The sequence below is a fragment of the Pongo abelii genome, chromosome 8 (genome assembly GCF_028885655.2).
Source record: "Pongo abelii isolate AG06213 chromosome 8, NHGRI_mPonAbe1-v2.0_pri, whole genome shotgun sequence".
Taxonomy (NCBI): domain Eukaryota; kingdom Metazoa; phylum Chordata; class Mammalia; order Primates; family Hominidae; genus Pongo; species Pongo abelii.
In genome coordinates this window covers 84,520,581-84,546,952 of record NC_071993.2, presented here as the reverse complement: position 1 = coordinate 84,546,952, position 26,372 = coordinate 84,520,581, and the positions used below count along the sequence as shown (strand labels likewise).

Sequence of the window (26,372 nt, the reverse complement as noted above, 5' to 3'; positions counted from 1 at the left end):
CTTAACCACAGAGAACCACTAATTCTAGTTTCTTAGTTTTTAGTTTCTTGGGTTCCCTAGGAAGCAGATTCCTAGCAAGAAGGAGACTGATTAGGAATGCTCTCGAGTTGATGCCTATGGAAGGACACAGATGGCAGAGGGAGAAGATCAGCTGCAGATAACCCTGCAGTTATAAAGAAGGGGATTTCTAAAGTTGGGATGACCCTTCAGAGATGTGCTGAGCTGGGTGCTGGGAGCTGCCCATCCACACTTCCATGTTGATCATGCACTGGATGTGGCTACCCAGGAATGGGTGGTGATCTGAGGTGAGGTGGCTCCCTTCAAAGGAGGCAATCTATCCCCATAAGGGCTGGCAGCATTCTCAACAGCTGGGGCAAGGACTTTGTCATTCCTGAAGGAGGCCTGGAAGGGAACTGACAGCACATCACAATGTTCACCAACTGGAGTATTTTTCCAGTTTCTTTATGCATTTATAAGCAAAACCAAGCAAATATTCTCAATGTCTCTCTTTTTCATAAAAAAGTAGTATATTATACATTACATTCCCCACCTTCCTTTGTCCACATAACATCCTGAGAGATTTTTCCCTATCAATACATAGACAGCATCCTTAGTCATTTTTATAAGTACATAGAATGTATACATATGGCTGTATGCTTGCTTATTTATTTACTTATTGAATAGGCAAAAACACTTGCATGGTTCAAATGAAAAAAAGACAAAAGATAAACAGACCCCTGTCTACCTATTTCCCATCTAAGCCTTATCTCCTCCACAGGTAACCAATGCATCTTGTTTCTTGTATATTCTTCTAAAGTTTCTTTATGCATACACTGGCAAACTCAAATATAGATTTCCTCTATTTTTTACACACAAAAAACTAGCGTATTATATACATTGGCATGTGCCTTGTTCTCTTTCACTTGACAAGTATCTGGAAGATCTTCCACATCAATGCATACTGACCTTCCTTATTTATTTCTTTCTTCTGCACTATATTCCAGTATGGGACTTTATCTTAGTTTGTTTGACCAGTCCCTATGGCTTCAATGAAAAACAATGTGCAGTGAAAAACCTTACATATTCATGTATCTTTTTGCTTATAAGCATATCTGCTAGGTAAAATCCAAAAGAAGAATTGCTGATCAAAGGGAATATACATTTGTAATTGTAATTTCAGAAAATATTGAAAAAGGCTGAGTTGGGAGGATCATTGAGGCCAGGTATTACCAAATTAAGTTCAAGAGCATTGAGCTAATTCATATTGTCTCCAGGATTTTGAATGTGTTGTGAAACTTTTGGATTTTTGCAAGTTTCTTGGTTTTAAAATAGCATTTCATCATAGTTTCAACTTGCATTTCTTTTTGTTTTTTTTTGTTTTTTTTTGAGACGGAGTCTCGCTCTGTTGCCCAGGCTGGAGTGCAGTGGCACGATCTCGGCTCACTCAACTTGCATTTCTTACAGTATAAATGTCGTGTACAGTTTTGGAGATGAAAAGCCAGTTGAAATTCCTAATTCTTAGGTGTATATGGATATTCTATTCTGTTGCATTGGTCTGTCTATTCACACATCATTACCACATTTGTTTCATCACAGAATCTTTTTTATAAAAGTCCTTTTACCATATTTTAATCTCTAATGGGGCTTCTTCTGTCTTTATAATTACACTCCTTTGGCAATATTTTGTAGCTATTCATGTTTTCTGTTCTACATGAACTTCAGAATCAGCCTGTCTGGTTCAAAAAGAAATCAGATGATGCTTTAATTAGGACTGAGTTAAATTTAAAAACTGATGTAAGGAGAATTGACCTTTTATGATGTCAACTCATTCTAAGAACATAATATGTTTTGCATTTGTTCAAGTCTCCATCTATGTTCTTAGCGTTTAAAATGTTCCTCAATATTTCATTGTATTGTATTTTTATAGATTTTATCCTCGCTGCTAATGTTGTAATCGGGGTCATTTTTTTATTTGTCTTCTGTTTGTATGCTTAAAAGCTATTGATGTCTGTATGTTAATTTTACATCCCACTTCCTTACAAAATTCTATTTGTGATGGATTTTCAGATGATTTTCTTGGGTATATACAATGCACAATGCAATACAGTCATATAGTCACCTACAGTTACAATTTTTTATCTCCTTATATGTGTTAAATTTTTATACTTCTAATTTCCTTTTTTTTTTTTCTAATCAAATGGTAGATTTATTGGCTGTCTCTGTTATACAATAAGGTGAAAACATCTTAATTCAGGACATCCTCCACCTTGTTTTGGCTTCCAGTTGTACTGCAAGACCAGTGTCAGGCACATAGGCTGATTAATCAAATTTTCGCTCTTGTTGCCCAGGCTGGAGTGCAATGGCACAATCTCGGCCCACAGCAACCTCTGCCTCCTAGGTTCAAGCGATTCTCCTGCCTCAGCCTCCTGAATAGCTGGGATTACAGGCACCACCATGCCTAGCTAATTTTTTGTATTTTTAGTAGAGACGGGTTTCACCATGTTGGCCAGGCTGGTCTTGAACCCCCGACCTCAGGTGATCCACCCATCTCAGCCTCCCAAAGTGCTGGGATTACAGGCATGAGCCACAGTGCCCGGCCCCTAATTTCTTTCTTTTGTCTTTGCATTGAACAGTACATACAGAATAATATCAATTAACAAAAGTATACATTTTTGTCTAGTTCCTAACTTTAGTGGGAATGCCCTCAAATACCATGATGTTGCCTCTGGTGCATAGTTGGATTTCTTTTACAAAGTTAAGAAAGTAATTTGCATTTTTATATTTTTGACTGTTATTATAAATAATTGTTATTACATTTTATCAAATGTATTTCCAGTGTATAGGAAGACGGTCATACAATTTTCCCTTTATAACTCTTAATATGATAAAATATATGTTTTCTACTACTGAAGCATCCATGAATTATTGGATTAAATTTCCTTGGTTCATGCATTATTTTGACTACGTTAGTCTATTTTGGCAGAGGGATTTTTTAATTCATAGGCAAAATTTGTCTATTTTTGTTTTTGATTTCTACTAGTGTTGGTACCCAAATGGTGTTTACTTTATTTAAAACTTTGGGCTGGGCACAGTGGCTCATGCCTGTAATGCCAGAACTTCAGAAGGCCAAGGCATGGCTTGAGCCCAGGAGTTGGAGACCAGCCTGGGCAACATAGTGAAACCCTATCTCTACAAAAAAATACAAAAATTAGCCTGGTGTGGTGGTGCAGCTGTAGTCTCAGCTGCTCAAAAGGCTGAGGTGGGAGGATGGCTTGAGTCCAGGAGTTTGAGGTTACAGTGAGCAGTAATTGCACCACTGCAATCCAGCGTGGGTGACACAGTGAGACCCTGTCTCAACAACAAAAAAAAAAAAAAAAAAAGGAAAGAAAAGAAAAGAAAAATTTTCCTTCTTTTCCTAAACAGCTTACATGGCAATGGATTTGGAGATCCAAGGCTTAACCTTCAGGTCCCCAGCAGGGCCTCCCACTTAACCTGCACCTTCCATGTCTCTTCACTATGCCAGGTTTACAGTCAGGTGCAACAGAGTCTTTGCCCACAGATTCTGCCAAACCATGCACTTGGCTGTGGTTTCAACAGATAATGTCTGAAGACAGTAGGAATATCAATTATCCATTCACACACAGCCTAATTAGATGACAAGGCATTTGGCTACCTTCAGAGAGTCATAGCTACACCCATCATTTGCCAGGGCTTCCATGGATTTATTTCTTCACTTTGATTTCAGAGCACTGGGCAGAACTCATGTCACCATGTGCCATTAAGTCTTTACACAAATTAACTTTCAACATTTAATAATCAAAAACAGAAAGATGTTACAATTAGTGAACAAAACTGTAGGTATAAAATCTAGACACTCAAACCACATGATTGTGTTAACAGAATTATCCAAACTTCCAAATCAGAAACTTTTGTAGTAATCAAATATGACCCTCCATTGGAAATTTACTCTCTCTGGTACCTACTCTATTGTAAAAGTAAACAATGCAATTCTGGTCTTTCTAATGACAATTTAGTACTTTACAATTTCTGTTCAGAATCCTCTTTAAAGAAAATATTGTCTGAACTCCTCTAACTAGATAGGATATAATAGAAATAGCCAAACATCTAGAGACTAAGAGGTTGTGTGAGGACAAATGCATATAAGAATGAGATTGTCCTTCATTCAAATGCTCCAATCACAGCACTTCAGGAAGAGTACACATTTATAGAGACAAAGCACCAGAATCATGAATAAAGCCAGTATTCCTGGGAGGTTGCGGGCAATGGGGGAGGATGAAGAGAATTATCTCCCTTACCAGTTTTCAAACCTAAGTAGACAAAAATGCCTTTCTACACCACACACCTCCGCCCTACCTTGCATTGCCATGCCCTGCCTTCGGTGACATTTCAGGATGTAGGACAAGAGCCAAAGAAATTCTCACAGTAAATATTTAAGAGAGCAAACCTTGGAAATACAAAGTTCCCATGCACATCAACTCTGACTAGAAAGGCAAGTTTTTATAGCGATGACTAACAGCTTCTGATCTGTCATCATCTCAGAGTTTAAGATACATGTAGTGTCAATAGAACACAGTGAAAACTACCATTTAGTGATTTCCTGTATTCTGTCACTCTAGCACCCTCCTCCCGTGGCTTCCTCTATTCCCTAGGTGCCTCTCACCAGCTGTTTTTCTGATATTCTGTACTGCGTAAGGTGATTTTATGAATAGGCTAGCCTTCATTTCTCCTTTTTTGTAATGGTGCTCAACTTCCTTTTTGAGGATGTAGATCAGTCCTATGGCTAGAGGGCTTGTGGGACTGTTAATTAAGTTTCCTTGACCTTGAGCAATAAAGGGCATCTAACCCAAGAGAAGCCAGTAGGCTTTCAGGACTCTGAGTCTTGATTGAAATGCCTGAATCTTGAGTGAAATGCTATATAAGGAAAGGAAAACCTGCAGAGTTTATGGATCCCCATGGAAGTGCACTGAAGAGACCTCTGTCAGTCCTACTACCTTGAGCTCCTAGAGATACCGAAGCCTGGTTTCCCCAGCCTTCCACGTTTGTGAGCTAACCCAGTAAATTATTTTGTTAAGTTATTGGTACTCATTTCTTTACTTGCAACTGAATAAATATATTGTGAGTATGCAGTAATTTCAAGTTGATTATTTTAACCATCCATACCCCACTTGGTCCCATTTGGGACAAAGGTAAAGCTGAGGAATATTGTTGATGACCATATAATATAAGAAATATAGATGTGCCATATCTATTTTTATGAAAATTTCTTATTATCCTCCCTTCTTCATATCTTATGATCTAATATGATACATTCCCTTATCTGGCATTCTTTTTAATAAAAATTCCAAATTAACTAAAATTTCCACTAAGCCCATTTATCCTAATGTTTACAGAAATGCAGCAAGATAAAAGTGGTCTTAAAAATTAGCTGGGTGTGGTGGCATGCACCTGTGGTCCCAGCCACTTGGGAGGCTGAGGCAGGAAGATAGCTTGAGCTGAGGAGGTCAAGACTACAGTGAGCCATGATTATGCCACTGTTCTCCACCCTGGGCAACAGATCAAGATGCTGTCTCAAAAAGAAAAAAAAAAGAAGAAGAAAGTGGTCTTTATTCAAAATGTTCTTGATCACTTACATTTAAGTTATATTGCACTAGCTACTAAGGGAGACCAGAAGGCATATAAGGTATGGTCCCTGACCTCAGAAACTCTTTTAACTCACTTAGGAAGGTAAGATATGTGTACATGGGAAGGTGTGTCCACGTGGAAAGGTATGTGCAAAAGAGTATGTACACGATTGGGTGCCAAACAAGTGGATGGATATTAAATGCTTAGGAGTCAAAGGAAATGAAAGCACTCAAGGTGGGAGCAGGAGTGGAAGGGCCTCATAAAGTAGGTTAGTTGTAAAGAACAATGAAGAGATTCATAGAAGGGCTGCCAAGGCAAGAGGAACAACATGAATATACATGTGTAATCAGGATAGGCCTGATAGGTTTGGTGGAGTTGGAGAGGACAGTTCTTACAGGGCTCACAGAGCAAAACAAGATTAGAAAAATGGTACTCTCTGTGTAAATTCAAGAAGAATGTGTTTCAAGAAGTCTGTGTTTATAACCACAAGAAATAATTGTTTCTACATATTGTAGAATAAATCATTTATATTATCTAAGTGGTGGAATTTTTTTTCCAAAAAAAAAAAAAAGGCCAGGCGGGGTGGCTCTCACCTATAATCTCAGCATTCTGGGAGGCCGAACTGGGTGGATCACCTGAGGTCAGGAGTTCCAGACCAGCCTGGCCAACATGGCAAAACCCCGTCTGTACTAAAAAATACAAAAATTATCTGGGCATGGTGGCACGCGCCTGTAATCCCAGCTACTCAGGAGGCTGAGGCTGAAGAATCGCTTGAACCCGGGAGGCAGAGGTTGCAGTGAGCTGAGACCATGACACTGCACTCCAGCCTAGGCAACAGAGCAAGACTCCATCTCTAAATAAATAAGTAAGTAAACAAATAAATGAAACAAGATCTGTAAGTATCAGAAGGCACTATGTTATTTAGACTTATGATCTATGCATATATTCAAAGTTTTGGAGTCTTATTCATACAAATGTATGAAAATGTGTTTCTAGGAAATACATATATTGTACTATATTCTAGTAAACTATTTGAGAATTTGCAATCTCCTTGAACCAGAGCGTTAACAAACCGGGACTCTGAGTGACCAGACACCTTATAAAACTCAAAATTAGAAACCATTTTGAGAGATCATTTGAAGAACACTAATTTAGGGGCAGTTTTGTTATACTACAGGGTTTAAAGAAGTTTCACAGAATTAATTTGAATTTGAACTTGAACTTGTAAGCATCTTTCTTAACTTTAACTTAAAAAAATTAAATACAGTACATGTATTATGAACCTCCCTTGGAGGAGAGAGAAGAGCATGAAATAATATTAACCATAAGAAGATATCACTATTCAACAAAATTAGATTATCATTAGTACAAAGGATAGTATATCTCCTAAAGCCAGAACCTGTTTTGTTTAAGGGGAAAGGAGAGTTGGCAAGTTCTAATCACTTCCTTCAGGAAATGAAAAAGACTATTGATGAAAGACTACATTTCATTCACAATAAAGCTTTAAGTTCCAATGCCTTCGATTATGTTTAGTTCTGCTCAAATAATGCCAATCCTTTCTTTCTTCAACTCTTTACATTGGCTGAAAATTTCTGCTCTGGATATAGGCTGTCAGAACTGCAGGTGTGACATTTAAGAACACTGAGTATTTCTATCCCTGAAATGTATACATATGCACTATACTAATTTTTGCCAAATACAAAGTGATTTACAAGTATTTAATCTTATTTTCAGTTGACAGTTTCCTGTTGCCTTTGCTCCCTTCCCCAAGATTATCTTTCCCTAATAACCCCCATTCGAGCATTGTCTATAAATATCTCCTTAAAGATTCATAGATAGACTTTTCACTTGAAATATAAAAGGAGGTCAACAGTAGCACATTTTTATTTGAATCTCAGTCACTACCAGATTGCCTGGTGCTGAAGCACTTTATTTTAAGAGCCTAGAATCCTGTGACTTTATCTTGGGAAAAAATGGTTGATTCCAGGTTGATTTTGCCTTGATCTAGTTATCTGTGAGGTGAGTCAAAAGTCTAAATCATGCTGGGTTCCATGACCTTCCTACGGTTACATTTATGACACTTTAAGGCTATAAACCATGGATGAGGAGGTGGACTGAAACCCTCACACGCTGCTGGTGCAGATGAAAAGGCTGAAGCCACTTTGGAAAAAAGTTTGAGGGGTGGAAATGGGGAATGACTGTTAAAGGGTGCAGGGCTTCTTTGTGGGATGATGAAAACATTTTAAAATTAGATTGTGGTGCAGGTAGCACAACTCTACGAACATGCTAAAAATCACTGAGCTGCACATATTAAATGGATCAATTTTATCATGTATGAGTTATACCTCAATAAAGCTCTTAAAATAAAACACTTCAAAAGCTACCAAAAATTATGTTTTAGCTCTGACTCCAATGTAGGTAACAAGTTTTATAAACTAAAAAGCAAACCTGTTCAGCCAGAAGCAGCTGTAATACTGATGTCACTCTTTCCCTCAAACAATGACTTTTGTCCCTCCAAACATGTATCATTTATCCTATACCACCTCAGTTTGGATGAAGGAATCCTGGGAATTGAGAAATAATTAACCAATATCTAAAAACAAACAAACAAAAAAGTAGGTAAACAAGTCATTCTTTGGGTGTTTTAATGAAATGTAAGCAAAAATGTAGATAATTTTTTGGGAATTCTAAAACAATAGGTAAACAAATATATTTAATACAAACTGAAGCTCCCAATTCAAATACAAATTAATTACATTTCACTTCATGAGAGGCATAACACAAGTGATCATATCTCTAGTTCTTGAGTCCGCCTTCTCCATAGCACGTGTAATATTCTACTTCTACTTTTGCTTTCCCATTTCTTAAGCAATTTCATTTTATACTGTTCAAGGGGTAAAAGGTGCATCTGCAGTCATCAGCTGCAACAGTGTCAACACACTTATAACTGATTTTTATAACAATTTTTAAGTAGGATAGAACTTTAAAATAAGTCTCCTCTGGGTCAAAGACCTAAACTGTCAAGTATATCTACTCTCTTTGTTGATTTACATATTAGCAAATGTCACCACGTTAACATACGTAAGTCCTTTAAAAGTTATAGTCACTGGATCAATTTTGTCACTTTCCAATGACATTTCAAAATGTCAGTGTATCATTTTTCTTCTAAAGTCAAATAAATATAGTTATATATCAACATCAGTTTTTAAGGAAAAGAAAAAGAATCCACCCTGTTGTGCTTCTGAAGTATTAAAACTCTTCGTAATATCATATTGAGTCATCTTCATTCTGTATGTATGTATATATATATATATATATATACACACGTACACACACACACAATTCTATAAGAATTTTCTACAGTTTGAAATAGCTATTCAAGGGGGTGAACGCCAAATAATAATTTTATTTATTTATTTATTATTTATTTTTTTTTATTTTTTTTTTGAGACGGAGTCTCACTCTTTCGCCCAGGCTAGAGTGCAGTGGCGCGATCTCAGCTCACTGCAAGCTCCGCCTCCCGGGTTCACGCCATTCTCCTGCCTCAGCCTCCCAAGTAGCTGGGACAACAGGTGCCCACCACCACACCCGGCTAATTTTTTGTATTTTTAGTAAGACGGGGTTTCACTGTGTTAGCCAGGATGGTCTTTTAGCCAGGATGGTCTTGATCTCCTGACCTCGTGATCTGCCCACCTCGGCCTCCCAAAGTGCTGGGATTACAGACGTAAGCCACCGTACCCGGCCTTTTAATTTTATTTATTTATTTATTTATTTATTTATTTATTTATTTTTTGAGACGGAGTCTCACTCTGTCGCCCAGGCTGGAGTGCAGTGGCGCGATCTCAGCTCACTACAAGCTCCGCCTCCCGGGTTCACACCATTCTCCTGCCTCAGCCTCCCGAGTAGCTGGGACTACAGGCGCCCGCCACCACGCCCGGGTAATTTTTTTTTTGTATTTTTAGTAGAGACGGCGTTTCACCGTGTTAATCAGGGTGGTCTCGATCTCCTGACCTCGTGATCCGCCCGCCTCGGCCTCCCAAAGCGCTGGGATTACAGGCGTGAGCCACCACACCTGGCCTCCAAATAATAATTTTAGTACAACTGTAAATCCAGTTGTGGTGGCCTTGATCAGATTGTCTCAGAAATCAAGATGGGATTAAGCTACTTTCATGTTTCTGACTACTAGCATACTAAATATTGAAAGTAAGAAAACAAAAAAGAGGATATGAAAATCAAGGTTTCAATTAAATATCTACATCTTAAAAATGAATGCTATTAGCCAAACAGTGATGAATATATATAGAAAATAGTCTATATATTAAGATAGACTATAGATAGAATACATTAAATATACTAAATATTCAGCCAGGTGCAGTGGCTCATGCCTGTAATTCCAGCACTTTGGGAGGCCAAGGTGCGTGGATCACTTGAGGCCAGGAGTTTAAGACCAGCCTGGCCAACATGGTGAAACCTCATCTCTACTAAAAATACAAAAATTAGCCAGCTGTGATAGTGGGTGCCTGTAATCCCAGCTACTCAGGGGCTGAGACAGGAGAATCGCTTAAACTCAGGAGGTGGAGTTTGCAGTGACCTGAGATCGTGCCACTGCGCTCTAACGTGGGTGACAGCGAGACTCCCTCTCAAATATATATATATATATATATATATATACACACACACACATACACACACACATATATATATACACTAAATATTTTTATATATTACGTGTGATGAAAACTGATAAACATATATAGATAATGGATCCAAATGCCCATCAACTGATGAATGGATAAAGTATGATATATATCTACACAATGGACTATTATTCAGCAATAAAAAGGGATGAAATGCTTATACATGCAACAACATGTATAACCTTAAAAACCTTAAGCTAAGTGAGAAAACGTAATTGAAAGAGACCACATATTGTATGATTCCACTTATGTGAAATGTCCAGAACAGGCACATCTGTAGAAACAGAAAGTTGATTAGTGGCTGCCTAGGACTGGGAGGTTTTGGGGTAGGGAGAAATGGGGAGTGACTGCTAATGCACATGAGGTTTCTTTCGGGGGTGATGAAAATGCTCTAAAATTGATGGTAGTGATGGTTGCACTACTCTGAATATACTAAAGCCATCAAGGGAGCTATACACTTTAAATAAGTGAATTATATGTAATTTATAATTTAATAAATCTGTTACCAAAAAAATTAATGTAAACCCTATGTGAATTTGTCAAAACTCATCATACTCTATGCTTATAATTGCTCAATTTTACTGGATGTAAGTTATAACACAACAAATTTACTTTTTAAAAGATGTATGCTATAAACACACAGTTACAATGACCAAATACATGGCCTGACTTAGAGATAAAATTAACAACAGCTGCATGAGACTTTTCATAAATCTGAGCCCCCCCACCTGGTCAATGGCCCTCCTCGCCACTCACATCCACTCTCCCCACCTATACCTACACCCAAATTTTTAACCTAGTAACAGGTTTGTATGAGGGAAATAAAATCAGGAAATTATGTATTGCTTATTTCATTGGTATTATGGCTCCTCAAACAAAGGAGCAACAGAGCAAAGCTTTTCCTCAGGTGCAGGAATGCCTAAATATCCTGAAAGAGGAATCTGAACAATTAGAAAAAAACATAAATTCAGGGATTCTGAGGTCAACATCAGTGTCCTTGGGCTGCTTTAGGTACATATGGAGGAAGGAGATAACAGAAAACTATTTTAAGCAAGTTAACAATTTTTTCAATTACTTCCTAGCTTTCCTTTATTCTTAGTTTTACCATGAAGGTGGGGTGGACAGGAAGAAGGCACATTTTTCTAGCATCTGGTTCCAGAACGATAGGAACTGAGCAATGGTTAAGATCAGAGGCTTCTTAAATCAAGTTTGTATCTAAGTTCTGGTCCAGTCTGTGCTACTTAGCATGGGATTTTAAGCCAATTGTTTGTTGGCTTTGAGCCTCAGTTTTCTCATTTGTAAAATAGGATAAGAGTGGGTTGCAAATTCAAAGCTCACTGCTGGGCACAGAGTAAAAAAAAACAAAAAACAAAACAAAACAAAAAACCCTCAATAAATGTTAGCTATTACTTTCACAACCTTAGGGTTTTTTTCTGGTATTGAAGAATCTGGAACTTAAGGGATTTCTGGTAATTTCATAGCCATTGTTTAAGGAGTAGTTACTGGTTACTCCAGAATTCTAGAACAACAACCGGTTACTGGATTATTTAGAAATCTAGGGCTTTGGAAACTTTTAAATCTTTAGTTATTTCTTAATACTTAGAACACTTAAACAAAACTTTACAAAACAAAAGAGCAGAATAATTAGATCCTTTCAGGAGAATATGACTTTTTTTTCCTAAGCACACTGGACCACAAAGGAAGACCAAAGGAATGTACAGTTGCCTGCTCCTTCTTGACTTGCTGTATTTGACTCTGTCCCCACTGGTGGTGGCAATGCTATTAACCCCACACTTTGACGTGGCAAATCCCCAGAATCTGTTGGCTGGTCTCTGGCTAGAGAATGAGCACAGTTTCACCCTTATGGCTCCAGAAAGAGCAAGAACACACCACTGCCAGCCAGAAGAGGGAAAAGTCTTGTTCTGTTTCTTTCCCATTGTTCCAAATAGCTAAGCACAGGTTCAACCACCCCAAATGCCACCCTTCTGCTGTGCAGCAGCCAAGGAAAAGACCCAGGAGGAGCAGCTCCAAGAATCTCTGGGCAGTCAGTGCCCAGATACTTGCCCCAATTCTTTGTGTCCAAGCCACACTCAGCTGACAAAAGCCAACACTTTGTCTCTTTTTTTTTTTTCTTTTTTTGAGACAGAGTTTCACTCTTGTCGCCCAAGCTGGAGTGCAATGGCAGGATCTTGGCTCACTGCAACCTCCACTTCCTGGGTTCAAGTGATTCTCCTGTCTCAGCCTCTCAAGTAGCTGGGATTACAGGCATCCGCCACCATGCCCGGCTAATGTTTTTTCTTGTATTTTTAGTAGAGATGGGGTTTCATCATGTTAGCCAGGCTTGTCTCGAACTCCTGACCTCAGTTGATCTGCCTGCCTCAGCCTCCCAAAGTGCTGGGATTACAACACTTCGTCTCTTAAGCACTGCCAGTCGAGTTTATCTTTGCATTTTTCATACCCTAGTGTTCTGCTCTTTCCCCAGTTCTACTTTATCTGCAGTCCCAACAGAACAGGCATGGGCCTGGCAGGGAAACCCCTGAGAAGATTCTAACAAAGATAATGGTGTGAATTATGATAATTATAAGGCTGTCAGGATAATGACTGTCACCTATTAATTTGCTCAAATTAACCAAACAACCTCTCAGTGTGGGAAAGGTAGCAGGAGAGAGGCTATGATCATTTGGTAAAGGTATTATGTGGTTCACAAGAATGGCTGGTTGAATTTCCACTTCTGTGTGTTTTTAATAACTACAGTCTCATACGAGTACACACAACAGATACTTACATCTGTGAGTACATGAGAACGCCTATTCTAGAAAATTTCGCATAAGGAATAAGCACACTGGCTGGTGTCCTGGATAACCTGAGTGTACATCGCAGCTCTGGTACCAGCCAAGAGTGTGACCTTCAGCAAGTTACTTAAATAGCTCTGTACCTCTTTTTCTTAATCTGAAAAGTGAGGGGAATGACAGTATTTACCTCATCATATTGTGGTAATAATTATATAAGTTCATTTCTGTAAAGCACTTAGCCCAGTGCCTGGCACATAGGAATCTCAATATGAAGTATCACTGTTTTTTTTAAATCCCTTTAGACATAATTGGTAGTCACAAAAAGTTATTTTTTATCCTCATATAGCTCCCTCCAAAATCTTTAAGGTACTTTCCCTATAAAGACCTCTGGCCAGAACATCCTTGACTCTCCTCCTTCCCTGCCACAATAGGACATCTTCTGTTAGATACTTGGTTCTAGGTTTTCATTATTTCAGATTCAACTGCACTGAAAACACACATACACACACACACACACACACATACACACACACACATATTAGTACCACATCTCTCCCCCCACCCAAAAATAATAACAGGATATGGAAATGGCATTTTTCAACATCTCTTAGAATAATTTCCTGATAGAAAGAAAAGTCAGCAAATAAGAAGAAGAAAGTCTTAGTGAGGAAAGACCAGAATGACAATCATAGGCTGCTCTTAGCTCATTGAAAAGCCTCCAGGTCACTGACAGCCAAAAAAAGACAAAATCAAGAGGCACTGAAGTCCAAACAAGGTTTGCTTTTGTTTCCTTTCTTTCCTTCTTTCCTTTTCTCCTCAAATCAGGAAACCACATAGCTGGCTACCACCCCCTTTCCAGATGTTGCAGTGCAGTTATTAGGGTACCTGCTGGTAGAATGAAAGCTGACAAATACTGACTTTGTCTCTTAAGCACTGCACAGTCAAGTTCATCTTTGCATTCTTCATACTCCAGTTTGCTGCTCTTTCCCCAGTTCAGAGACCCCTTCCTTATCCCAAAGACTCCTAGGATCTCCCTTTCAAAACCAGTTTGCAAAAAAAGGTGATAATTCAATGTGCATCAAAAAGCAAATGAAGAACTCCATTTTAAGTTTGTATTTCACATGAGCATGTTTCTGGTAACCATCCAAGCATATGCTAAAACCTACAGGGGATTTCAAGCCTGGCCATGAAGCACAGGCACGGAGCTTCGCATAAATTAACTATTTAGTAAGTGTTCGATCTTGCTACTGTAGTTGCATCTTTCAAAGGTTTTCTTAGAAAAACATGAAAGGGTACTCTCCCTACCTGTGCTTCCTCACCTTCTCATCATTCCTCTACTCAGTGATTTCTGGCTTCTGATGCATCCAAACAATAAAAAGTGTTTTCACTATGGCATTCCCTGCATCCTCACAGTTCGTCAGCACAGCCTCCTCATTCTTGACACTGTTTACGTCTCTGTTTTTATGAACCACTGCCCCCTTGGCTTTCGTGAGCCCACTCCCACAAGACTCTCCCAGGCTCTCTCTAATGCCACCAAGTGATCACAGATACTCAAGCAAGAAGTCTGAAGTCTCCATCCCCAGCCCTGACCTCTCTTCAGAACTCCAGATCCACATTTCTAATGAATTTTTCACCATTTTTCATGTCAAGATCTCAACTGGATGTGCCCAGACCCTTCAAACTCAATTCTTAATTTCTCCTCCTGAATTTTATCTGCAAAACTGTCATGATCATACTTCCATTTGCCCAAGCACAAAGCCTCCACTTCACTGCATTCCACCTCTTCCTTGAATCCCAGCTCCTCGTCTCCAGCATCCCAGGGTCCCCCAAAGAGTTCTGCAATCAGACTCTTCCTCTCCATCTTTTCTGCGAATGCCTGGACCATCACAACTGCCTACAGATGGATCCCTCAGCTTACACTGTCTCCCTGCTGCAGGGCATCTACCGAGCTGCTGCCAGATCCATCTTCCTAAACCGTGGCTCTCTGGTCATCTCAATTCTGCTTCCAATTTTTCAAATCCTTCCATGGTTCCTCATTACCCACAGTTTACCCATTAGCAGAGCCCAAGGTTTTATTTCATTAATTACAAAAGGACACTAAGAAATCAATGACAATCATTCTTTCCCTCATGAAGCTTACAGTTGTCCATCACTAAAACTATAATGTTATTCAAAAATTATAAACAAAAATGAAAGCATTGGTTTTATAAAACCATGTTTTGTCCATATGACATCAGATATCCAGATCCTTAAATAACTAGCCAGTTATTCTTTCTGATTCTTTCTTCTAAAAGTCTGTAATGCTAAGATGTCCCACAAATCTGTGCCCCCCAACCCACAGCTCACGACTCAGCATTTTAGCTATGCTCCCTCCCTTGTCCAAGCTTTGACTCTTCAGTTCCTATTAATAGCTGGAGGCAGCTGGAATGCCTTTCTCCAATTCCTACTCTTCCTTCAAGACTGAGCCCAAATGTTTCTCTCATCTTGATGCCATCTGTGAAACTCTACATCAGTCATTCCTCCTCCAAGGTCTCACACCAATTTAAGCATCTCTGCCATAACATTTATTACAATAGATTGTTATTTGTTAAGGGACTAGCCCACAAGTCTATCCCATATGCCTAGCACTAAGAATTATGATTGGCACATAGGGAAAGCTCAACAAATCTGTATGAAATGAATGAATGAATGCATTGAAAGCCTACTTACCTAAAATCTCCTATGTATTCAAATGATTAATCAAATATCTTTCATTCAACAAAATGAATTGAGTGCATTTAGAAGGCATTGTGGGGTGAAGGAGATGTGGCCCCTTCCTCTCTGGAGCTTAGAGTCTGTCTCCACCATTGAATCTGAAAAGCTAGCCAAATACATGAGTAAAAAAATTAAAATCCAAATCTTTTACCAATATAACATCAGATGACATGGCTGTAATGATCAAATAATTACCTGATTCTTTCCAATTCAGTTTTAAATGTTAAACATTCAGTGATGGTTAACATACTCTCTGATGTGAGAGGGTGGGGGCTGACTCATTACTGGGGCTGGGACAAGGGCAAATCATGGCTCAGAACTGTCATTCAGAGCCTCGTTTGTCCTCTGTAGTCAGCTCAGTCACAGTAAGGTATGTGGTTTCTCTCAACATGTCATTCTTGTTTTATGTACTCAGATGCTTCCTTCTCATTGTCAACATCTGCTCTGAACTTTAAGTCAGGCCCACTTGTTTGTAGACTAGCTCATTGACATAAAGCAAATAACACATCCCAGCCAGTCAAATCCAAGAAACTCAGCTTTAAAAACACACTTGTATTAAAGAATTTCACTGCAAATCCATTCATTATGTTTACCTTTTTATTTTTTGGATCCATATAAATAGCTTTTTAAAAAAATCGAAATTGCCATATTAACTTCTAAAAGTCAAACCCTTAATTTATCCATCTAGTTGAAATTCAAGAACATCCCCAGATAGCGCTGTTAAGGAAGAGGGACAGAATACATGGTGAAATATTGCCAGGTTAAAGACAATGAAGATTTCTTTGTCTGAACACCATCAGCCAAGCCTATAAATACCCCTCATCCAAGTGGAAACCAAAATTGATTCTTTCACATTGAGATGGAAAGGCAGAAAAGGAAGTAAAATATTTAGAGGAGCAGTTCTGAATCTTGAAACTAAATCACACTAATTGTTCGTGAAAGGGACAATAAATACAGGTAATTAACTTCTGGAGCCTCTGATTTTTTGAGACAGGTCCTTGCTGTGTTGCCAGGCTGGGGTGCAGTGGTGCAATCATAGCTCATCACTGCAGCCTTGACCTCCCAAGCTCAAATGATCCTGCTACCTCAGCTTCCCAAATAGCTAGGACTACAGGCAGGTGCCACTATGACCGCTAATTTTTCATTTTTTGTAGAGACGAAGTTTCACTATGATACCCAAGCTGCTCTCAAACTGCTGAGCTGAAGCAATTAACCTACCATGGCCTCCCGTGGTATGAGGTCTCTGAATTTTATCAATAGTGTGGCTATGAAAAAAGGATATTTTTTAACCTTCAAGGCCTTGTAGATTTGTCATAGTCTAGCATTTGCCAAAGAGCTCCTCCAAAGCTGTCATAATTTGGATACAGGGAGTACTACCATACGTTTTAGTAAAAGGGGAAGAAATTGGTTATATAGGATCACAAAAGTCTGAAGTCAGAAGGAATTTTGGAAACTTTGGCACCACTCAGGCCAAATCTCGTCTCTTAATGTGTTTTGTTTGGCAGACTCAATGTTTTTGGTTTTGTTTTTAGTAAATTTGAATGAATTGCTGACTTTTTCTTTTCTTTTTTTTTTTGAGACGAAGTCTTGCTCTGTCACCCAGGCCGGAGTGCAGTGGCGACATCTCGGCTTACTGCAAGCTCCGCCTCCCGGGTTCCAGCCATTCTCCTGCCTCAGCCTCCCGAGTAGCTGGGACTACAGGTGCCCGCCACCATGCCTGGCTAATTCTTTTGGTATTTTTTTAGTAGAGACGGGGTTTCGCCCTGTTAGCCAGGATGGTCTCAATATCCTGACCTCGTGATCCGTCCGCCTGCCTCCCAAAGTGCTGGGATTACAGGCGTGAGCCACCGTGCCAGGCCAAATTGCTGATGTTTTAACACCAGAAGATTTCACATAAAAATCTGAACTTCAGGATTCTCTCAAAACATTGAAAGTTCTGATAACACTGGGCCCTCATTCTTACATAACGATGAACTGGAACTGAGTAAGTCTGGCTCTCATTGGATGAGGCATTTTCTCTCCAGGTCCTTCGACTCCCTAATATCTCCCTGACACAGGACTAACGTTGCCTTGCATTTAGTTTCACCTGTGCTATCCCCCATACCTCCACACACCTACTACCCAACCACTGCCCCCAGTCTTCTTTGCTCATTTATGATGACTGTCTCATTTGGGTAAACCTTGTGAAGATTGTGATTGCCACCACTGATCTTATTCAATCCCTCAATCTACCCATGAGGAAACTGAAGTTGAGAGACATCATGCTAAAGGAGAGAACAGTTTCAGGATCCTTTACTCCCCAATCCATTGAAGAGTCATCTATTTCTAAGTCCTACTCTCAAACTCAAAAGTGAAAATAGCAGGATCTGTAAACCACTCAGAGTCTGAGAAAAGATGGAAAGGTCCAAATATTTAACAAAGTAAATACAAAAATAAAGATGTAACACAGTTAAATTTAGGCAGAGTGAGGGCCAGACACTGAGATACATTGATATCATCATCTCCCTGTGTCCCACACTGTTACCAGGGTCACTGGACTGCCGGGCTGTCATTTCAGCTTCTCTCTACTCCACACAATCCTCTCCTGCAGAGCTTGGCCTGAGAATAGTGTTCTGGTGAAGAAATCTATGATAATAACAACACTGACATGTTCTTTCAGTTAGCAAATGTTTTGCACTATTTATACATGATCATGTGATGTTTGATCTGTTGTCTAAATACATACTTTAGTATGTCATGTACAAAGTAGTATGTTTACTGTATTACCTTCATAATAAAAAAATCAAGTCCCACAGAAAAATATATGGGATGCTGAAATGCAAAAAGATCTGGTGATTTGGGGAGTTTATTGGGAATCATGAGAATATTGGTAATCGACATTCTTCCAGAGAATCTGGAAGGCCTGGTCTTCACATTTAGTGCCATCACTTTTGCTAACATTTCTTTTCATCCCACATCCTGTCACTTCTCAGAGTTTAAGAGTTTCTTTTGGGTAGGTCATAAAAGTACAAGATCCCATGAGTAGTTTAAAAGTGTATTAAAACATTAAAATATGTCCCATCACTGAACGTGTAAGGTAAAATTAATCCAAATGATGAAAATGAAGATGCAAAGAAAAAAAGCAGAAAAACAGTCCTGCTACAGGAATCAGGCCCAGTTTCTATCTAATATTAATAATAATTATCATACACTATGTCCGTGTTACATGATAGTACAATAGTTCAAAGGACAGGCTCTGGGGGTAGCCTCCTTGGTCCATTTACTTAGTTGTGTGACCTTGTAAAAATTCTCAGTCTAAGATCAAAATAATGCCTCCCTAGATAACATAAGGCTATGTGGCTCCCTTGACATAACATGTTTAATAAACATTAATTATTATGATTAATGATTGCAACAGAGAATAGAAAATGACTATACACTGCATATTGCCCCAGGAAAGTGGAAGTGTTTTTCTATCTGAAGTTTTAATCAAGCTAAGAGCTATTAATATCATAGGAATGCGGGTTTGGGGGTAAAACACTGTTGGATTTAGATAAAGCATTGAAGGATATTAGGAATATATTATTCTTTTATTGATTGAAAGAAACTGATAGTAAGTAAATATTGAGATTTTAGTCAACTACTTATTTTAGAAGGAAACTCATAAAACTGAAATTAAAGGCAAAAAGTACAGTTAAGGATGTTGATACTGTTTATGTAAATATACCAATAATGTTCAATCACATTTTAGTTTCTTAGCATGACATGTCATAGTCTCCATAATCTAGCCCTATCCCACCTCCCAGCCTTATCTGTCTTAAATTCCAGGCTTCAGCTACTCCAAACTGCTTTGCTTCCTATAAACACACTAGACTTCCTTATCTCTGTGCTATTCTCTTGTTCCAGCAGGCCTCTTTTCCATCAAGGAAATCCTCTTCCTAAATTGCTACACCCACCCCACAACTTTTCTTCATACTTAGCTTTGAATGAACCTCTCCTTTTCTTTGTCATTCAGTAGCACACTATTGATGTTGCTACCCTATGACTCCATTTATACTATCTTATAATACAGATATTTGTAAGTCTATTTTTCTCACTAAACATTTGGAGGCAGGGACCATGTGTTCTTTTTTTTGAACTTGGTTTTTTGTTATAGTTCAATCTCATCATCCATAAGGGTTACTTTGGTGTCTGCCAAGAACCTCCCAAAGAAAAGGCTAAGTAGCTCAAAATATATACATTTTTGCAATCATTAATTAAAATCGAAGTCATTAAGTGATACTATCTTGGAAAGCCATGACAGAAAAAAATATGGTGGTTCCTCAGAAAAATAAAAAATAGAACTACCACATGATCCAGCAATCTCACTATATACCCAAAGGAAAGGAAAGCATTATATTGAAGAGATAGCTGCACTTCCGTGTTCCTTGCAGCATTATTCACCATAGCCAAGATATGGAATCAATCTAAATGTCTATGAGTGGATGAATGGATAAAGAAATGTGATACACACACACACACACACACACACACACACAATAGGAGACTAATTCAGACTTGAAAAAGAAGGAAATCAGTCAGGCATGGTGGCTCACGCCTGTAATCCCAGCATTTTGGGAGGCCGAGGCAGGTGGATCACCTGAGGTCAGGAGTTCGAGACCAGCCTGTCCAACATGGTGAAACCCAATCTCTACTAAAAATACAAAAAATTAGCCAGGCATGGTGGCACGCACCTGTAATGCCAGCTACTCGGGAGGCTGAGGCGAAAGAACTGCTTGAACCCGGAAGGCAGAGGTTGCAGTAAGCCAAGATTGCGCCACTGCACTCCAGCCTGGGTGACAACAGCAAAACTCTGTCTCAAACAAAAAAGTGAAACTCTGTCTCAAAAAAAGAAAAAAAAGAAGGAAATCAGCCGGGCACAGTGGCTCATGCCTGTAATCCAGCTTGGGAACCATGGCGAAACCCCATCTCTACAAAAAACACAGAAATTAGCTGGGTGTGGTGGCACACACTTGTAGTCCCAGCTACTTGGGAGCCTGAGGTGAGAGGATCACCTGAGCCTGGTGAAGTCGAGGCTGCAGTGAGAAGAAAGAGAGAGAGAGAGAGAAGAAAGAGAGAGAAGAAAAGAAGGAAGGAAAAGAGGGGAGGGGAGGGGAGGGAAGGGAAGGGAGACTTGAATCTGAAATGGTTGAACTCAGAGAAGAGAGTAGAACCCTGGTTACCAGTAGTTAGGGTTGGGGTGAAGAGATGTTTGTCAAAGGATACAAAATTTCAGTTAGATAGGAGCAATAAGTTTAAGAGATCTATTGTTCAACATAGTGACTATAGTCACTACGGTCACAATTTTGAAAATTGTTAAGATGGTAGATTTGAAGTGTTCTCATCACACCAAAAAAAAAAAAAAAGATAAAAATGTGACGTAATACATAGGTTAATTATGTTGGTTGGGCCATCCTACAATGTATTACTATTTCAAAATATCGTGTTGTGTGCATCATAAATATATACAATTTTTATTGCCTAATTAACTAGGGGTTTGAAAGATTGGGATAAGGAAGTAAAACTTGAAAATGTGACTACCTCTGTGTAGTTGTCATCCTCTAGCTTGAGTTGCATGGCCAGATCCACCCCAGAGCACCATAATGTGTCCTGATAAAGATTCAGACACCAACCAATTCATACCACCTTTTCAGACTCAAAGTCAGACGCCAGAAAAGATTTCCTAATGTCTTGATCTACCTCCCCATATCTTTGGCTCCTCCCAATGCTCATCCTATGGATATGAAGGATACCCGTTATTCCACTCGCCTACACAAAAAATGGAAGAAACCAGTAGGGATGTTATTAGGGGATCCGTGGTGCTGAAAGTCTGAGTTGCTGCAAAATTGCAGGTTAAATTATTTTATCTAATTCCTACTTCCGAGGACTTTTTTTTGAGGCGGGGGAGAGCGGGACTGGTTTCTGGCAATGATATGGGTATTAACCATGTTTTCTGCATTTACATATTTATTATTAATTATTGCAACAGATAATAGAAAATGGCTTTACTCTGCATTTGGTCCAGGAAAGTGGAAGTGTTTTCCTATTAGAAGTTTTAAAAGACGCTATAATCATACAACAAATAATCATCCTTTCTCTTCGGAACCTTCTCTAGCTTCCTCAGCCCTCTGCCTAAACCTGCCTGAAGAATTTCTCGAAGCTGAAGCCAACTCAAATATAAGAAACTGTTAGGGCATACCAATTTACAGAATTTCATGGAACAACGGAAAATCCTACTGTGGGCAGGGAATGGGAGAGTCCACCTTCAATATGAACTATTATTCAGTTAATTCAAGATTTTTAAAAAACACATCAAAACTGTAGCCTAGAAAATTGATCAAAAATGTTATATCGAATAACTTACTATGTAAGTAATATATTTAGTGTAAATCCTGACTAAACTTCCGGGATAGTTTGTGTTGGATAGACTAGGCACCCAGAAAACAAAGTAAAGCATTGATTTGCTTTTGACGGCCAAGTTTGTTCGTGGTTATCAGCTCTCTGGAAAGCCTCTGGGCGCTGCTGAAGCCAGAGCAGATTACCTAGGGCGAACCAAAGATGGGGCATTAAGCGCCACGTCCTCCCAAGTTCTGGCTGAGGGTCCAGGTGGCCGCGGTGCTGGTGCCGGTGCCTCCTGAGGCGGTGGCGAAGGCTGGGCTCCCGCGCTCGCCCAGGGCTGCCGGGTGGTGCTGAACCTGGCGCCACCGTGAAGAATCCGCCGGCCCTGCGCGCTGCGCTCCAAGTATGTCAGGAGTACCCGCGGCGCCCCAATCCCAACCCTCTGCGGGCACCTGCTTGCTCGCGCTCCCGACCAAGGCAGTTGGAGGCCTTTCGGTCCTCTGGGAAATGGAGGCCCACCTGCATCACATGCACCTCTCCCTGCTCTTCCACCAGCAACCCTAGAAGCTCTCTCAGGAGTCCAGAGGCAGCTCTCTGGGAGGCCACTGTACCACCCCCAGGACCCCCTCCCTCTCTTTAAACTCTGTGCAAAATGCCGCCTTCAGATTCCCGGGAAAACTTGCCCACTTTGTAGAAGCACCCCATCAAAAAGGGGGCGAAGAGGGGCGGGCGCACCGTGGAACTCGAAGCCCCCGGCATACACCCCAGACAAAAGCTGGGTTCCGTGCTGCTCCACCGCCCCCTCCTACTGCTCAGAGTCGGAGTTACTTCTTGTCTCTAGGACGCTGGGCAGCAGGGGCTGCTGCCCACCCTTGGAACCCTCCCCGCAAGCTCCAGCCCTTTACCTGAGTCCCGGCCTCGGCGGGGCCTCCGGTGCTCAGCACCCGGCGCAGTGCCCCGGGCGGCCGGGCTGCTGGTGTAGTGGGAATCGCGGCCGCCGCTCTCCCCTGCAGCTCCGGGCCAGCCGGGCGGCTATTTATCCGAACCAGCTGCAGCCCCGGCCCCTGCTGGAGTATTAGGCAATCGGTCCCGCTACGCGCTGCCCCGGGAGCCGCCGCCCTCTGCCCCCGCAGACCCGCAGCGGCGGCGTCCACATGGAGTTGGGGAGCCGGCCCCCTTCTCTGGGCTCCACCTTCTCTTCTCCTCCCCGGGGTTTTCCCTGTTGTCTTTTTCTCCCTTGTCTCTCTTTGCGGGGCACCCCGGCCAGTCTGAACCGGTTCTGACTGCGCGGGTGGTTGGGGGAAGGAGGAGGAGGAGGCGGAGGAGATGGAGGCGGAAAAGCGGGCGGTAGGGGCGCTGCGCCTGCTCCCGCTGCTCCCGGCCCGGCCAGGAGTAGGGAGGTCACAGCCCGAGCCGCGGCCCCGGCCCTACCAGGCCTGGAGCCACCAAAGCCACGAGAGAGGTGGGCGCCGTCGGCCAGGCGCCCTCTCGGTGCGCACACACGCGCGTCCCCAGGCGCCGCTGTGCCCCCGCCGCCCACCACGTGCCCTGGCCGAGCCCGCCAAAGACCGTGCGCATTTGGGGGGAGCCGGGGTCTAGAAATGAATGCGAGTCGTCCTTGGTCTCCCTGGCTCCCGGGGCCGCTGGCGCCCTCCTGGCCGGAGCTGTATGCTCAGCTGGCAGTGGTCCCGGAGAAACGAGCACCAGAACTTTGTGGAGTCCGTGATCCTGGGAAGTGAGGAATGAGGATGCCAAGTACAGTCCTTTGTGACAGCTCCGCGGGAAAGGAGGGCGTCCCGCGGTGCACACACACACACACACACACACAGGCTGCTTCTAAGGACGTTCAGTCTGTCCCGCAGTTGAACTGCACTAACAATACTACCATTGGCAATACTATCTTTGGTAATGGGCTTGCGCGCAGAGATGGATGGATGTTTTATCCCTCAGAGTCACTGCAGCAGCTGGGGGCTGTGCATAGGTACCAGTGGTTCGCCAGCTGTGGGAATCCTCCAAAGTGATATGCACTTTTTGTGTTCCTCTGTGTATGCATTTTTCTGGGAAGCCGCACCACATTTTCTACTTCTCAAAGGGGACTGCGGCCATCAACCACCTTGATGAGAACTCCCTTTATACACTGAAAGTGACTGGTCCTGGCCTAAATGAAGACTCTACACCTGGCAAACGGTTGGTTTCAGAAGTGCTGATCAAGCTGCTGAGCCTCCGTTTCCTTGTCTATGAAATTACAAGAATCTTGCCTGTATCATGGAGTCTGTGTGAGATGAGAGTTTAAAAAACCTGTGGAGCCTAGGCAACCATGTCATGTTTCCTTACAGCACAAATGTGGTGGAGGTTCAGCCCTTTTGGCCCCCGTCAGTCCTTTCTACTCCATTTACTGACTTTCAGGTTATAGGGAAGAGAATGACCACTGCTAGTCAATAGTATTTTGTTTTGTTCTAAGAAGGAAAAAGAGAAGAGGGGAAAAGTAACAGTGAGAATGAGAGCAACGTGGTCCCAAGAATAAGTTCTGGAAGGAAAAATGGAGAAACTGTACTGTTAACACCATAAAAAACTTACTTCTAAAGAGGCGAGGGAACACAATAGGGGATTCTGAGGCTGTATTTTTTACCTAGTTTATGGTTACTCAAGTGCGTTCACTTTGTGGTAATGCATTGACCTATACACTGATAATTTGTGTTCTTTTCTCTATGTTTCAATAAAATAAATTTTTTTTGAGATGGAGTCTTGCTCTGTTGCCCAGGCTGGAGTGCAGCGGCATGATCTCAGCTCATTGCAACCTCCACCTCCCAGGTTCAAGCAATTCTCCTGCCTCAGCCTCCTGAGTAGCTGGGATTACAGGCACGCAGCACTACACCTGACTAATTTTCGTATTTTTAGTGGACACGGGGTTTCACCATGTTGGCCTGGTCTTAAACTCCCGACCTCAAGTGATCCACTGCCTTGGCCTCCAAAGTGCTGAGATTACAGACGTGAGCCACCACACCCAGCCAATGAAAGGTAATTTTAGCAAGTCTGTCTTTGATTCAAATACTTCCTAAGCACCAGAGCACATGTTAATCTTGATTGTTGCTCAAACCAGTCAATGTATATGAACTTTTGTTTTGGGGACAAGGAAACTGTGCCTGGAAAATATTCTACATCCTCCAACTGGTTTCTGAAATTGACAAATGCCTGTTATCACTTGCACCAAGTTTTCCCAGATTTCTTTTAGAAGAGTATATAGCCAGCACTTCCATTTCTACTCAGGCCAGCCCTTGCCTATCAACTAAGAACCAAAAATGAGCTTGTGCTCACACACAGGCATGCTCCCAGCTTTAGACAGAAAGACTGGTTCTCAGGGGTCATAAACTCAGATGGCTGCAGGGCCAGGCTTCTAATGTAATGAATGAAGTGGCTAGAAGGGAGCTTGGAGGAATCAGAGCTAGAATCTGGCCCTGGGACAGTGGACACTTGGCTAAGGGGACTGCTGCCAGGCTGGAATGTGAAAATTGCCCCCATCATCTGCAGGAGAGCATTAAGACATGTAAAAGAACTCAGAAATCTAGTTGAGTCCTGACACTTTACTTCCAAATGGAATTTGACCGGGAGAAGCTCAAGATGTGCTCCAGATCACCCTGGGGGTGAGGGAGGCAGATAAGTCAGCACAGACAAGGCTAAAACCACCTCTCTATGCCCCCACTTTTTTCCATCCAGTGACAAAAAAAATGCAAGCTGTGCTTGCAAAGCGAGAATCAGATAAGTTAGATATTGCTGGCTTTACAGCTCTGGCCAGCATCTGCCCTTTGGGTCACTCTCCAGGCTCAGAAATAGTTTCAACAAGATGGAAAAAGGCAGGCTATTACATAAGCCAGATTTAAATGAACCCGGCTTTGGAAGAAAAGGAACCTGAGAAATGCTTTTAAAGAAAAGTTGATACAGAGGTGTCAACTAAATAAAAGAGTTCATTTTTTGCTTTGCATTGTTATTAAGCATTTATGAAGAACTTCATAATTTGTGAAATGTTCTAAGGTTTCCCTTTCTTAAGCTATTTGCCAACTTAGTCCTTTAAAGAATGAGATGGAGAAATTAACCTAAAATTGTTCTTTGGTCCTTATTCCAGCATGGAAGC

General features: G+C 41.1%; 1 protein-coding gene across 1 annotated transcript in view; it reads right to left on the bottom strand.

The window, feature by feature from the left end:
• SLC16A9 (solute carrier family 16 member 9) overlaps positions 1-23,454 on the bottom strand; it is a gene marked incomplete at its 5' end in the record, with an annotated part of 58,531 nt that extends 35,077 nt beyond the window's left edge. The window contains 1 exon segment of the mRNA NM_001133261.1: positions 23,149-23,454.
• Positions 23,455-26,372: the final 2,918 nt, after the last annotated feature.